Source organism: Pristiophorus japonicus, chromosome 7 (genome assembly GCF_044704955.1).
Source record: "Pristiophorus japonicus isolate sPriJap1 chromosome 7, sPriJap1.hap1, whole genome shotgun sequence".
Classification (NCBI taxonomy): domain Eukaryota; kingdom Metazoa; phylum Chordata; class Chondrichthyes; family Pristiophoridae; genus Pristiophorus; species Pristiophorus japonicus.
The window spans coordinates 172,163,214-172,179,153 of record NC_091983.1 but is presented as its reverse complement, the minus strand read 5'-3'; positions in this window follow the sequence as shown (position 1 = coordinate 172,179,153).

The following is a 15,940-nucleotide window of genomic DNA, read 5'->3' as shown; positions in this document are numbered from 1 at the left end:
TTGGGGACATGGAAAAACTGGTAGGACAGAGGGTTCTAAGCTTTGTGGCTGCATAGGAGCCTCGGGACATGAAGTTTAAATCCAGCTTCCCATTAAGTTGCACATATCTCAACTTGCTGAACATAACAGATCTTGGTGTTCTGATGTTAAAATTTATCTACCAATAAGGAACAAGACTAAAACAGTCCTTTTCAAACCTCCAATCCACAAAATGTAATCAACAAATCAGGATAAAAAAGCACAAATACAACTGAGTTACCAGGTTTCAAGGGCTGGATGGCAAGGGTTTGAGGATAGCATGTAGCTGTAATAACACAGTTGGACTGCACTGATCTGGATTATCAATGTAAAATAACTGTTTGATCAGCTAATGCACAATCCAGTAACATTAGTTTTGCAAGTTAACTCTGCATTTGACCTGCTGAAGTCAAAACAATTTAACACCCTTATTTACAATGCAAAATGTTTCAAAACAGATTACATCCAGGGTTAAAATGACTTTGTCTATAAAACAAGGAAAGAAACAATTTGTTTTTTAAAATATTACATTTTATGGTCACGTATCTTGAAGTAAACAACTAGTTTTATGTGAAACTATTAAACCTGGAGATTCTTTTTTTACGGTATTGATGCAGAAGAGAGATGGGTGGAAAATAAATAATTTATATTTTTATCAATAACTAAATAAATTGTGCATTTTGCTCAAACTGTTTGCTCAAAATTGATCCAGATGTTCTTCCAGTAACTATGAATGTGAGGGAGGGATTCCAGGGCAGTCATATTTGGAGCAGACTGATGGTGACCTTCCAATATGTCTACACAGCTGGCATGTTATATACCACAACTACTGATTGCTGACTGTGATTATTTTTGACCTTGTGACCGATTGATTTAGCATTTTTCGTGTCACATGGGAATGAGATGTGGGGGTGGGGGCACGATTTCCTCCATTCACTATTTGTAGCAAAATTATAAACTCGCTCTGTCAACCGTGGCTCAGTAGGTAGCACACTCGCCTCTGAGGCAGAAGGTTGTGGGTACATAAATCTAGGCTAACACTCCGTTGCAGTACTGAGAAAGTGCTGCACTGTCGGAGGTGCCATCTCTCGGATGAGACGTTAAACTGAGGTCCCGTCTGCTCTCTCAGGTGGATGTAAAAGATCCCATGGCACTATTTTGAAGAAGGGCAGGGAAGTTATCTCCGGTGTCCTGGCCAATATTTATCCCTCAATCAACATAACAAAAACAGATTATCTGGTCATTATCACATTGCTGTTTGTGGGAGCTTGGTTGTGAGCAAATTGGTTGCCGCGTTTCCCACATTAAAACAGTGACTACACTTAAAAAGTACTTCATTGACTGTAAAGCGCTTTGAAATGGCTGATGGTCATGAAAGGTGCTATAATAATGCAAGTCTTTCTTTCTTTTCTGGGGATTACTGGTCCAAATAATGAATGGAGAAAATGTTTCCCCTTAATTAATAAATATTGGAATTAAAAATTGGAGCAACCAACTACATGACTCAAAGCTGATGTTGCATCGGTATCATGAGAGGCAATGAGACAAGCCTGCAATGGGTCCATACAAAAGCATCCCATGAGGGCAGACCTGAGGTGTAAAAGTGCATTTTCCAAAACAGCTTTAGCAGGGTGGTTTTTATGCAAATTTATGCCAAATATCGGGGGTGGATCCAATTAACTTCAATACTCTTGCAATATCTGTGTAGTTATGTCATGTAGTCATCTGGACTCGGACTAGGTTTTAATTTCCCGCTGTTGTTAGAAAATCAATGAATTAACCGTTGATTTTTATTATCACGATGAATTTGACACTGAAAATGAATGACAAATTATATACTGGTGTGCAGCGAGGCATTGGCAATAATGGGAAAAATATTGCTAAACAATGTTTTGATAGGGAATAAACTCTTTGGTAGAGATATTCGGTAGTGCCAGGCGCTAATGATTCTGAACTTCTACTCAATTGGGTGTTAGCACACACCAGGAAGGAAGTGGAGTGCTAAATCAAACGCTAATGACCTCAGTAGGGCACTACAGGGGCGCTACTATCAGAGCGATAATGAATTTCAGGTGCAATGCATTCAGCAATGATCTTTCACACTGGCTCATTCCAGCTGTTAAAGGTAAGATTTATCATTGTGCAGATCCACATTTTCAGCATTGCTGGCTCTGATGGCGACCTGTGAGCAACTGTATCCCCTGATGGCAATGGGTGATCCCACTCCCAGGGAAAGAGCTCATTGTATCACAGACGTGGCATTGGTGACTGGAGTGGAGCGAAGAAGGGCAGTGCTATTCCCGGCCACTGGAAGGAGGCCATATCCCCAGGGCAATGTGGAGGGAAGTGGCCCAGGAGGTCTCAGCCAGTAGTGTGGTGGAGCGCAGCCTGACACAGTGCCAGAAGAAATTCAATGACCTCAGTTGAGTGGTCAAGGTGAGTACATGCTTCAACAGGTCCAACATATCAGTATCAGAACCTCAGTCTGTGCATACTGTGCAAAGCACCACATCCCCACTACTCACCCACCAAACATCTGCACCTACTCAAACTCACATCCACATCTCACACCTTGGCTACAATCACAGCTATTGAATGACGGAAGGCATAGCTCTAAAATACACAGTTGGACTCTGACTCACACACATTAATTTCCCTTGCAGGCCAAGATGGTCCACAATAGGAGGGAGCAGCAGAGAACAGGCAGGGGTGATGCGCATCTCCACCAGCTCTCAGACCTGGCTCTGAAGGCGACCTGCGAGCAACTGTAGCCCCTGATGGCAATAGGTGATCCCACTCCCAGAGAGAGAGCTCGTTGTATCACAGGCAGTGAACGCCATGGCCATCGGTGGCAACAACAGTATCTTCATCCCCTCCTTTTCTCATCTCACTTCCCCTTTCACACAACAAGCCTTTATCACTTTCCAGCTCCTGATAACATCTGCATTCCTTCCTCCATTCCTGCCCCAGTCCTCATCTTAACACGGGTCTTGTGACATTATGCGTTCAGATAATCATCAACCAGATGAGCAGCCTATACCTGAGCTTCCCACTGAGAGTGAGGAAGGAGAAGAGGCGGAGGACGAGCAAAGCACTGCGTCAATGCATCTCTACACATAGGCACCAGGTCAGATACTGGCACTACGCGATCTTTAGAGGCAAGCTTAGTAGAGTGGTCTGCACTGGGTGATGCATTGGGGCCTAGCAGTCTGCAGGAAGGCCAGGAGGAAAGAGTAGCTCAGAGCCAGCTACCCGGAGAGAGAGTTCACATGTGAGTTGTGCTTCACAGGACTCGGATGAGGAGCTCGATGGGGAGAGGTTCACAAGAAGGATGATGGCCTTGCACTCTGAGATGATAGTTGCAATGGCAAATGTGCCCGAGAGCCTCTCGGTAATGATAAGGAGCGTGGAGGAGTCCGCCTTCAACATTGCAGAGAGCTCTGCGCACACCGTCATTTCCACTCTGCAGAGGATGGTGGACTCCCAGAGAGACTGCAGATCCAGATCTCAACGTGTGTCATGGGTGATGTGGCAGCTTCCATTGCAGCACAGGTGGAAATGACACAACATCTTAGTGCTGTAAAACAGACAATGGTTGCAGGCATCGAAACTCAGACTGCTCTCACGCTATGAGGAAAGATTGGAGATGCTGGGTCTGTTTTCTTTGGAGCAGAGGAGGCTGAGGGGAGACCTGATTGAGGTGTATAAAATTATAAGGGGCTTGGATAGAGTGGATAGGAAGGATCTATTTCCCGGCAGATGGATCAACAACCAGGGGGCATAGATTTAAAGTCATTGGGGGGAGGTTTAGAGACGATATGAGGGGAAATTTCTTCACCTAGAGGGTGGTGGGGGCCTGGAACTCACTGCCTGAAAGGGTGGTAGAGGCAGAAACTCTCACCACATTTAAAAGATACTTGGATGTGCACTTAAAGTGCCGTAATCTACAGGGCTATGGACCAAGAGCTGGAAAGTGGGATTAGGCTGGATAGCTCTTGGTCGGCTGAAATGGCCTCCTTCTGTGCTGTAAATTTCTATGATTCTATGAAAAACCTCAATTAACCAGTTCATCATCATCGGCAGTCCCTCGAACGAGGATGACTTGCTTACACGAGTTCACAGGCATTTCGATGAAGGACCCGATGTTCCAGTCCTGAACTCCGATTGAGGGTGTGTAAGATGCCTGTGCGTGAATTTTTTTTAACATGTGGTGACCGTTGCACACCAGCCACCACACGGGCTTGACAGAGCTAGGTCTTGGTCCAGTGGCAAGGATTAACCAAGGTGACTGGAGACCTGCTCTGCTGCACGGACCTAGCGCGCACACATATCGCAGTGTGGGCTGGTCCGTGCTGCCCCGGGGCCCTCAGCTCTTCTGGGCCCAATATCCTCATCTGTCGCACCTCCGCCACAATCTCTCGTCCCTCCTCCGCCATAAGCATTCACCGCATCTCGCCACAAACATTCGCCGCTCATCTGTCCCGACCTTCCCACTCCTCTGTACCTGGGTCCAGCCGATGTTCCTGCCCAAGCACCAAAACAGTGACCAGGGTTTTGATGACGTCACCCAGTCGCCCATCTCAAATTCCTTGGAGCAGCTCGCGCTGAAGTTTGAAGTGGTATGCCGCTCCAGCTCTTTTATAGCCCGACCTGGGGCCACCAGTTACCAATCTGCTAAATGTACTTAACGGAAGACAAAAACATGGTGATGGGAAATATGAGCAATTTAACTCTATTTACATTGAAGAAACCCAATGAGCATAAATCCTTTCATAAGCTGGTGGGCAAATCAATCGTTTGAGGAGCAGAGTTCTGTTGACAAAACGCTAAGGTTTGTTTTCAAAACAGCACTAATAGCTCTCAACTGAAATAGGTCCTTTGCCCAGATACTTTGGAGCCAACCATTAGAGCCAGACCTACGTCTTTGGTTGCCCGCCAATAGGAAAAGCTATTATTGCTCCGTGCACCACGCAGTCTTAAATTTAATTGACTGCAGCATGGTTTTGATTGTTGAGTAACGAGACAGCATTAAAGCATATTTGCCAAGTGTCTTATTTTGTCTGGAAAGTTGAAGAACAAGAACAGTTGTGCATCATTTTTGTCACAATCATACCATTGGCAAGTAATAAGATTCTGTATGTGATATAAATGTCCTTGGACTGTATGTAAATAAGTGATCAAAGGTTTGTCGAACACTCCTTCACGATGACAGTGCCTCTTTAAACATCCATTTTCCTCGTGTTGGCATTTCTTTGTTGTAATTCCAATATTCTTTACCACAAGTAAATGTATTGCATTATCTGCTATTTTAAAAAACTACAATTGGAATCCACTGAAGTGTTTTTAGGCTGCCAAGAGGCTGTGGCAGGCAAAAAATGTGGAAGGCTGCACATGATCTCGCAGTGGAAAAATAAATGCTTGGCGAAAAGCAGTGATGGCAAAAAAAAATGTGAAGATGGGAAACAGAATCAGGAGGCAAGTCATGAGGCAGCTCCCAAATTTTCTGATTAATGGAGGGGAGGAGGAAGAGCTGCTGTGTGAGATGGGTGGCTCTGTTGGACACCTTCTCCAGAGGGCAGTAATGCATCATGACTGGTAGGTGTACAGTACCTGCAGGACCTGGAAACAGATATGAAGAGGCTGGTAAACCTTAAGAAAGTTGCCACAGTGGTGGTTTCCCAACAGTATCATATACCAGGGATGGATGGTCCTGTGACAGATCTGAAGGACTATCCAGTATCAATTCATAGGAAATTCTGGATGAGATTTTCCACTGGGCTAATGCCCAGAAGGGACCCTGTGTATCTCCACCAGAATGCATTGTAAACTTCCTTGGGAGCCTCGCTCAACTCTCCATTTGTTCCCACCACTTCCAGAATTTTTCACTGGAAATGAGAGGTGGTGTGAAATACATCCACCCAAATGTGGGCAACCAAATGCTAATGGCATGCAAAATAACAGAAGTACATCATCTGATGTATTTTGAATCATTTGCTCAATAACAATGATAAATGCAATGAATACCTATTCATCCCTGGTGTGCACTGTTGCTGTGGGCAATCGATGAGACCTTCAAAATGTAAATGGCCAAAAATCATTCAATACTGATAACACAGCGGCCACCAACTACACCATGCTGTGTCAGGCCTCTGAGACCTGTTGCAGCCAATCCCTGCACCCCTTTCAGGTGGAGGCACTGGAACCATTGTTATGTTGGTGATCTGAATGCCTATAGTGCAGTGAGCTGACCTTACTCTATAATGCTATCTACCCCTCTATCGGGATAAAATGTAGCTATTCACAATGGCAGAAGGTGGGTAGTGGTGCTGCACAAGGATCAGTGCTGGGGCTACTGCTGTTCACAATTTATATTAACAATTTAGACTTTGGAATCAAAAACACAATTTCTAAATTTGCGGCCAAAGTGGGGGTGGTAGACAATACTGAGGAGGACTGCAACAAATTACAGAAGGACATTAATAAACTTGCAGAGTGAGCATATAATTGGCAAATAAAGTTCAACACAGATAAATGTGAGGTCTAACATTTTGGTAGGAAGAATAGGGGGGTCACTTATTATTTGGACAGTGCGAGTTTAAGTGGGGTAGAGGAACAAAGGGATCTCAGAGTACAAATACACAAATCGCTAAACGTTGTGACACAGGTTAACAAGGCCAAAAAAAAGCAAATCAAGCACGAGGGTTTATTTCTAGAGGTATAGAAATGAAAAGTAGGGAAGTTATGCTAAACCTGTATCGAACCTTGGTAAGACCACACCAAGTATTGTGTACAGTTCTGGTTGCCATATTATAAATAGGATAAAGAGGCACTGGAGAGGGTGCAGAGAGGATTTACAAGGATGATACCAGAAATGCGAGGGTATACATATCAGGAAAGGATGAACAGGCTGGTTCCTTTTTCTCTTGAAAAAAGAAGGCTGAGGGGTGACCTAATAGAAGTCTTTAAAATTATGAAAGGTTTTGATAGAGTAGACACAGAGAGAATGTTTCCACTTGTGGGGAAGAGCATAACTAGAGGCCATCAATATAAGATAGTCACCAAGTAATCCAATTGGGAATTCAGAAGAAACTTCTTTGCCCAAAGAGTGGTAAGAATGTGGAACTCACTACCACAGGGAATGGTTGAAGCGAAAAGTATAGATGCATTTAAGAGGAGGCTAGATAAGCATATGAGGGAGAAGGGTATAGAGGGTTATGCAGATAGATTTAGATGAGGAAAGACTGGAGGATACTCAAGTGGAGCATGAACGCCGGCATGGACTGGTTGGGTTGAATGGCCTGTTTCTGTGCTGTATATCCTATGTAATGCGAGGTCAATGTATTCAACAAGATAAGTGTGGAGGAATGCCAAGATATTCATGAGTCCTGGGGGCCAAAATTCAGGGTCTCTATAAGGCCCATTTCCGGCATCTTGCGGCAGCCATGCGGCTGAATTGAGTGGCCGCTGTGTTGCAGTCCAATGGCCGCCCCGACCCAAATTCAGATCGGGGATTTTTCGGCATGTCCTCACTTACGCCCCACTGCTGATGACCGCTGCAAGTGCGTCATCAAAACGTGCACTGTCGCTCTCCCTCACTTGCAGAATACTCCGACCCATATTTAGAGAAAAAAATTGTTGCCCCGCCGCGCGGTGCCACCGACAGCTTTCTCTGTTGGTGCACCTTATCCTGAGTGTGTGCGGCCCGGCAAAATATTGCTCCCGGGTTTGGCCAAGCCTCTTGGATGCCAGGCTGCTGGCCCGGCTGAAATCCTCCCTTGTGGCCAGTGGCCGAAAATCAAAAATGCCCAAGTCTCTCCCCTTTAACGGAGGGGAGAGACTGTGGTGACGCATACGTGCTGTGACGTCAACACCACAGCGGCGGAGTCTTCATCCCACCCCAACTTCCACCCCTCAGCCTGACTTACCGCCGCACTTCCGCCCCCACTATGACCGACTTCCGGTCCAACGTTAAAAAAAATACTACATGCCGAAAATCGATCGAGAGGCTGCCGCAATGCTCCCAGCAGAAAAAACTCCAAAAGGTAGGTCCGCCAGCTTTCTGGTGGCCCTGAATTTCGGCCCCCTGATGTCAGACTATGACCAGTGGTGCTATTTGTCCCTGTGTTTAGTAGTAATGTACATGATTCTGTGCTTAGGGTCTCAAACCAGTTTCACATTTATGGCATTCAACCCCTTTCCGTTCCTGAAGGAAGTGATGTTCGGGTAGAGGTCCATATGGTGCACTTTGTAGAATCCAGGCTGATGGTAAACGTGCAGGCCTTTGTCATGCTGTTCTCCATGCAGAAATTAATGGATTTACAGGCAACAGATGCCCTCAGAATCTTCTGATTCAACAGTGTGGTACAGTTAGAAGATTGTGTTTAAAAAGGGAGTAAGGTGATACGTTTAGAATAACTCCACAAGACTGTATATCTTAAGCTCAAACTGTTGTGACCTTGGTCTCTTTATTGTGGAGGAGGCAGCATTATACCTGCTTGCCCAGGGTGTGCAGGTGAGCCTTGGATCTCCCACAGGTGCGCCCCCTGGTGGCAAGTCTTACACATTGGTAATGTTTACACATATAACATCATTCCCCCCAAAGTCTTGTGTGCAAGTTATTTACAAGTTGAGGTGATCCTGGGCTCTATATTCCCGGGTTGATCGCCTGAGTTGAAGTCCTGGCATGGGTGAGTCGGTTGGATCATTGCTGCACTGCGGTTTGGCTGGTCTGATCGGACTGTTGGGCATGGTGGGTTCATCCTCGTGGTTGACCGCGAGGTCGATTGCTGGTTGGGTGTGTGTGGGTGGATCAATGATGGTAGTGCCCTCTTCAAACTGTTCTTGGTTGTCAGTGAACCGCAGTTTGGTCTGATCCAAGTGCTTTCTGCACGTTTGTGCGTTCAAAAGTTTGACAACAAACACTCTATTCCCCTCCTTGGCTAACACAGTGCAAGCAACCATTTGGGGCCATGACCATAATTAAGAACAAACACAGAGTCATTAACCTCAATGTCACGTGATACAGCCGCGCAATCGTGGTACACGTTATGCCGGTGATGCCGGGTTTCTACATGATCATTGAGATACGGGTGGACTAAGGAGAGCCTGGTTTTGAGTGCTCTCTTCATTAGCAATTCTGCAGGGGGAACCCTAGTAAGCGAGTGGAGTCGCGTGCGATAGCTGAGCAGAATCCGAAATAGCCGGGTCTGCAGGGGACCGTCCGTCATGCATTTCAAGCTCTGCTTGATGGTTTGGACTGCCCGTTCCCCTTGACCATTGGATGCGGGCTTAAACAGTGCAGACCTGACATGCTTGATGCCATTGCGGGTCATGGACTTGTTGAATTACAAGCTGGTTAAGCATGGTCCATTGTCACTAACAAGGACATCGGGCAAACCGTGAGTAGCGAACATGGCCCGGAGGCTTTCAATGGTGGCAGTGGACGTACATGACGACATTATTATAAATTCAATCCATTTAGAGTAAGCATCCACTGCTGCTAGGAACATTTTCCCTAGAAAGGGGCCAGCAAAATCTACATACACCCTTGACCACGGTTTGGAGGGCCATGACCACAGACTCAGTGGGGGCTCCCTTGGTGCATTGCTTAACTGTGAGCAACTGTTGCATTGGTGTACGCTTGACTTTTCCCCTGTGACTGCCGACCAGCTCCCATTGAGTACACAGCTTTTTACTAGTTATAGCACCAGGTCCTGGTTAGTCCAGGTCCTGATCTGGCGAGCCGTGATGGGTGGCCCCTCACTCTCAATAGCATTCATTACAAAGAGCAAGTCTGTGGGTTGCGCCATTTCCACCCCGGTGGTGGGCAATGGTAGCCGACTAAGGGCATCCGCACAGTTCTCAGTGCATGGTCTTTGGCGGATTACATAATCATATACAGATAATGTTAGTGCCCATGTTTGGATGCGGGACGAAGCATTGGTGTTAATACCTTTGCTTTCTGAGAACAACAAAATGAACGGCTTGTGGTCGGTTTCGTGAGTAGCACGTGCAGCGAGTTGGTCTTACCGCAGGTGATAGGTCCCCAGCCAGATAGGGAATGGAAGACCAGCAGGAAGAGCAGTGCAAGGAAGGTAGTGCAGGGATCCCCTACGGTCATCCCCCTGCAAAACAGATACACCGCTTTGAGTACTGTTGAGGGGGATGACTCATCAGGGGAGGGCAGCAGCAGCCAAGCTCATGGCACCGTGGCTGGCTCTGCTGCACAGGAGAGCAGGAAAAAGAGTGGGAGAGCAATAGGGATAGGGGATTCAATTGTAAGGGGAATTGATAGGCGTTTCTGCGGCCGCAACCGAGACTCCAGGATGGTATGTTGCCTCCCTGGTGCAAGGGTCAAGGATGTCTCGGAGCGGGCGCAGGACATTCTGAAAAGGGAGGGTGAACAGCCAGTTGTCGTGGTGCACATTGGTACTAATGATATAGGTAAAAAAAGGGATGAGGTCCTACAAGACGAATTTAAGGAGCTAGGAGCTAAATTAAAAAGTAGGACCTCAAAAGTAGTAATCTCAGGATTGCTACTAGTGCCATGTGCTAGTCAGAGTAGGAATCGCAGGATAGCTCAGATGAATACGTGGATTGAGCAGTGGTGCAGCAGGGAGGGATTCAAATTCCTGGGACATTGGAACCGGTTCTGCGGGAGGTGGGACCAGTACAAACCGGACGGTCTGCACCTAGGCAGATCCGGAACCAATGTCCTAGGGGAAGTGTTTGCTGGTGCTGTTGGGAAGGAGTTAAACTTATATGGCAGGGGGATGGGAACCAATGCAGGGAGACAGAGGGAAACAAAATGGAGACAGAAGCAAAAGACAGAAAGGAGAAGAGTAAAAGTGGAGGGCAGAGAAACCCAAGGCAAAAAATAAAAAGGGCCACTGTACAGCAAAATTCTAAAGGGTCAAAGTGTAATAAAAAGGCAAGCTTGAAAGCTCGGTGCCTCAATGGGAGGAGTATTCGGAACCCAGGAGAGGGCTCTGAGCCAGTTAGAGTGGGTGAGAGTTCAGATGAACAGGACCACAAGAAAGAATGCAAGAGGCAGGAGGCAACAGAGCAGAGTAGCACTGGGGTAAGTGTAAACCACAAGGTGATCGGAAGGGACAATATGTATAAATATTAAGGGGCTGCAGGAGGGGTCAAAACTAAAAATCATGGTTTAAAAACTAGTATTAAAACACTCTACCTAAACGCACGCAGCATTCAAAATAAAGTAAATGAATTGACGGCACAAATCCTTACAAATGGGTATGACATTACAGAAATGTGGTTGCAGGGTGGCCAAGACTGGGAATTAAACATACAGGGGTATCTGACAATTCGGAAAGATAGACAAGAAGGAAAAGGAGGTGGGGTATCTCTGTTAATAAAGGATGATATCAGGGCAGTTGTGAGAGACGATATTGGCTCTAATGAACAAAATGTTGAATCATTGTGGGTGGAGATTAGAGATAGTAAGGGGAAAAAGTCACTGGTGGGCGTAGTTTATAGGCCCCCAAATAATAACTTCACGGTGGGGCGGACAATAATCAAGGGAATAATGGAGGCATGTGAAAAAGGAAAGGCAGTAATCATGGGGGATTTTAACCTACATATCAATTGGTCAAATCAAATCGCACGGGGTAGCCTTGAGGAGGAATTCATAGAATGCATACGGGATTGTTTCTTAGAACAGTATGTTATCGAACCTACAAGGGAGCAAGCGATCTTAGATCTGGTCCTATGTAATGAGACAGGAATAATAAACGATCTCCAAGTAAAAGATCCTCTCGGAATGAGTGATCACATATGGTTGAATTTGTAATACAGATTGAGAGTGAGGAAGTAGTGTCTCAACGAGCGTACTATGCTTAAACAAAGGGGACAACAGTGGGATGAGGGCAGAATTGGCTAAAGTACACTGGGAACACAGACTAAACGGTGGCACAATTGAGCAACAGTGGAGGACTTTTAAGGAGCTCTTTCATAGTGCGCAACAAAAATATATTCCAGTGAAAAAGAAGGGCGGTAAGAGAAGGGATAACCTGCCGTGGATAATCAAGGAAATAAAGGAGAGTATCAAATTAAAAACCAATGCATATAAGGTGGCCAAGGTTAGTTGGAAACGAGAAGATTGGGAACATTTTAAACGACAGCAAAGAATGACTAAGAAAGCAATAAAGAAAGGAAAGATAGATTACGAAGGTAAACTTGCGCAAAACATAAAAACAGAGAGTAAAAGCTTTTACAGATATATAAAATGGAAAAGAGTGACTAAAGTAAATGTTGGTCCCTTAGAAGATGAGAAGAGGGATTTAATAATGGGAAATGTGGAAATAGCTGAGACCTTAAACAATTATTTTGCTTCGGTCTTCACAGTGGAAGACACAAAAACCATGCCAAAAATTGCTGGTCACGGGAATGTGGGAAAGGAGGACCTTGAGATAATCGCTATCACTTGGGGGGTAGCGCTGGACAGGCTAATGGGACTCAAGGTAGACAAGTCCCCATGTCCTGATGAAATGCATCCCAGGGTATTAAAAGAGATGGCGGAAGTTATCGCAGATGCATTTGTTATAATCTTCCAAAATTCTCTGGACTCTGGGGAGGTACCAGCGGATTGGAAAGCAGCTAAAGTAACGCCTCTGTTTAAAAAAGGGGGCAGACAAAAGGCAGGTAACTATAGGCCGGTTAGTTTAACATCTGTAGTGGGGAAAATGCTTGAAGCAATCATTAAGGAAGAAATAGCGGGACATCTAGTTAGGAATAGTGCAATCAAGCAGACGCAACATGGATTCATGAAAGGGAAATCATGTTCAACTAACTTACTGGAATTCTTTGAGGATATAACGAGCATGGTGGATAGAGGTGTACCTATGGATGTGGTGTATTTAGATTTCCAAAAGGCATTCGATAAGGTGCCACACAAAAGGTTACTGCAGAAGATAAAGGTACGCGGAGTCAGAGGAAATGTATTCGCATGGATCGAGAATTGGCTGGCTAACAGAAAGCAGAGAGTTGGGATAAATGGGTCCCTTTCGGGTTGGAAATCGGTGGTTAGTGGTGTGCCACAGGGATCGGTGCTGGGACCACAACTGTTTACAATATACATCGATGACCTGGAAGAGGAGACAGAGTGTAGTGTAACAAAATTTGCAGATAACACAAAGATTAGTGGGAAAGCGGGTTGTGTAGAGGACACAGAGAGGCTGCAAAGAGATTTGGATAGGTTAAGCGAATGGGCTAAGGTTTGGCAGATGGAATACAATGTCGGAAAGTGTGAGGTCATCCACCTTGGAAAAAAAAACAGTAAAAGGGAATATTATTTGAATGGGGAGAAATTACAACATGCTGAGGTGCAGAGGGACCTTGGGCTCCTTGTGCATGAATCCCAAAAAGTTAGTTTGCAGGTGCAGCAGGTAATCAGGAGGGCGAATGGAATGTTGGCCTTCATTGCGAGAGGGATGGAATACAAAAGCAGGGAGGTCCTGCTGCAACTGTATAGGGTATTGGTAAAGCCGCACCTGGAGTACTGCGTGCAGTTTTGGTCACCTTACTTAAGGAAGGATATACTGGCTTTGGAGGGGGTACAGAGACGATTCACGAGGCTGATTCCGGAGATGAGGGGTTTACCTTATGATGATAGATTGAGTAGACTGGGTCTTTACTCATTGGAGTTCAGAAGGATGAGGGGTGATCTTATAGAAACATTTAAAATCATGAAAGGGATCGACAAGGTAGAGGCAGAGAGGTTGTTTCCACTGGTAGGGGAGACTAGAACTAGGGGGCACAGCCTCAAAATACGGGGGAGCCAATTTAAAACCGAGTTGAGAAGGAATTTCTTCTCCCAGAGGGTTGTGGATCTGTGGAATTCTCTGCCCAAGGAAGCAGTTGAGGCTAGCTCATTGAATGTATTCAAATCAGAGATAGATAGATTTTTAACCAATAAGGGAATTAAGGGTTACGGGGAGCGGGCGGGTAAGTGGAGCTGAGTCCACGGCCAGATCAGCCATGATCTTTTTGAATGGCGGAGCAGGCTTGGGGGGCTAGATGGCCTACTCCTGTTCCTAATTCTTATGTTCTTACGTTCTTATGTAACAATTGGAGACGAGTAACAGATCACGAACTTTCATGCAGTTATGGCTGCCGTTGATATTCTTGAGAGATTTGTTGAGGGTGATGATTGGGAAGCCTTCGTTGAGCATCTTGACCAGTACTTCGTGGCCAACGAGCTGGAAAAGGAAGAAACCGTGGTCAAGCACAGGGCGATGCTCCTCACCGTTTGTGGGTCAATGATATATGGCCTCATCAAAAATCTGCTAGCACTGATGAAACCAATGGACAAGAGATATAAAGAGTTGTGCACGCTGGTTCTGGAACACCTCAAGCTGAAGGAGAGCATCTTGATGGCCACGTATCACTTTTATACGCACCACCGCTCCGAGGGCCAGGATGTGGCGAGCTATGTCACCGACCTAAGACGCCTTGCGGGACTGTGCATATTTGTTGTATTTTTGGGGGAACTGCTGTTTGCCGAATCCGTAGATCCTTGGTCTCTTTATTGTAACTCCAGGGTGAGAAGGCAGCATGGTAGACTGCCTTTTATACCTGCTTGTCCACGGTATGCAGGTGACCCTTGGGTCTCCCACGGGTGCACCCCTTTGTGGCAAGTCTTACACATTGGTAATGCTTACATACATAACAAAAGGGATAGATCGAGTAATTACAGACCAGTCATCATAACCTCGGTGATGGGAAAATTATTGGAAAAAATCTTGAGGGACAGGATAAATCTTCAGTTGGAAAGACATGGATTTATCATGGGAAGGTCGTATCTGACTAACTTGATTGAACTTTTCGAGGAGGTAACCAGGAGGGTCGATGAGGTCAGTGTGTAAGATATAGTGTATATAGATGTTAGCAAAGCTTTTTATAAGCTCCCACATGGCAGACTAGTCACGAAAGTAATAGCCCATGGGATCCAGGGCAAAGTGGCAAGTTGGATCCAAAATTGGCTTGGAGACAGGAAGCAAAGGGTAATGGTGAATGGGTGTTTTTGTGACTGGAAGGCTGTATCCAGTGCGGTTCCGCAGGGCTCAGTGCTGGGTCCCTTGCTTTCTGTGATATACATCAATGACTACGGCTTAAATGTTGGGGATATGATTAAGAAGTATTCAGATGACAATAAAATAGGCTGTGTGGTTGATAATGAAGAAGAAAGCTGTGGACTGCAGGAAGATATCAATGTACTGGCCAGGTGGGCAAAACAGTGGCAAATGGAATTCTATCCAGAAAAGTGTGAGGTAATGCATTTGGCGAGTTCTAACAAAGCAAGGGAATAAACATTAAATCATACGACACTGAAAAGTGTAGAGGAACAAAGGGACCTTGGAGTGCAGATCCACAGATTCCTGAAGGTAGCAGGCCAGGTAGATAAGGTATAAGAACATAAGAAAAAGGAGCATGAGCAGGAATAGGCTATACGGCCCCTCGAGCCTGCTCCGCCATTTAATACGATCATGACTGATCCAATTGTGAACTCAGGTCTACTTCCCTGCCCACTCCCCATAACCCCTTATTCCCTTATCAGTTAAGAAACTGTCTGGCTCTGTCTTAAATTTATTCAATGACCCAGCTTCCACAGCTCTCTGAGGCAGCGAATTCCACAGATATACGACCCTCTGAGAGAAGAAATTCCTCCTCATCTCAGTTTTAAATGGGCGGCCCCTTATTCTAGGATTATGCCCTCTAGTTCTAATCTTCCCCCATCAGTGGAAACATCCTTTCTCCATCCACCTTGTCAAGCCCCCTTATAATCTTATACGTTTCGATAAGATCACCTCTCATTCTTCTGAATTCCAATGAATAGAGGCCCAACCTACTCAACCTTTTCTCATCAGTCAACTCCCTCATCTCCAGAATCAACCTAGTCAAC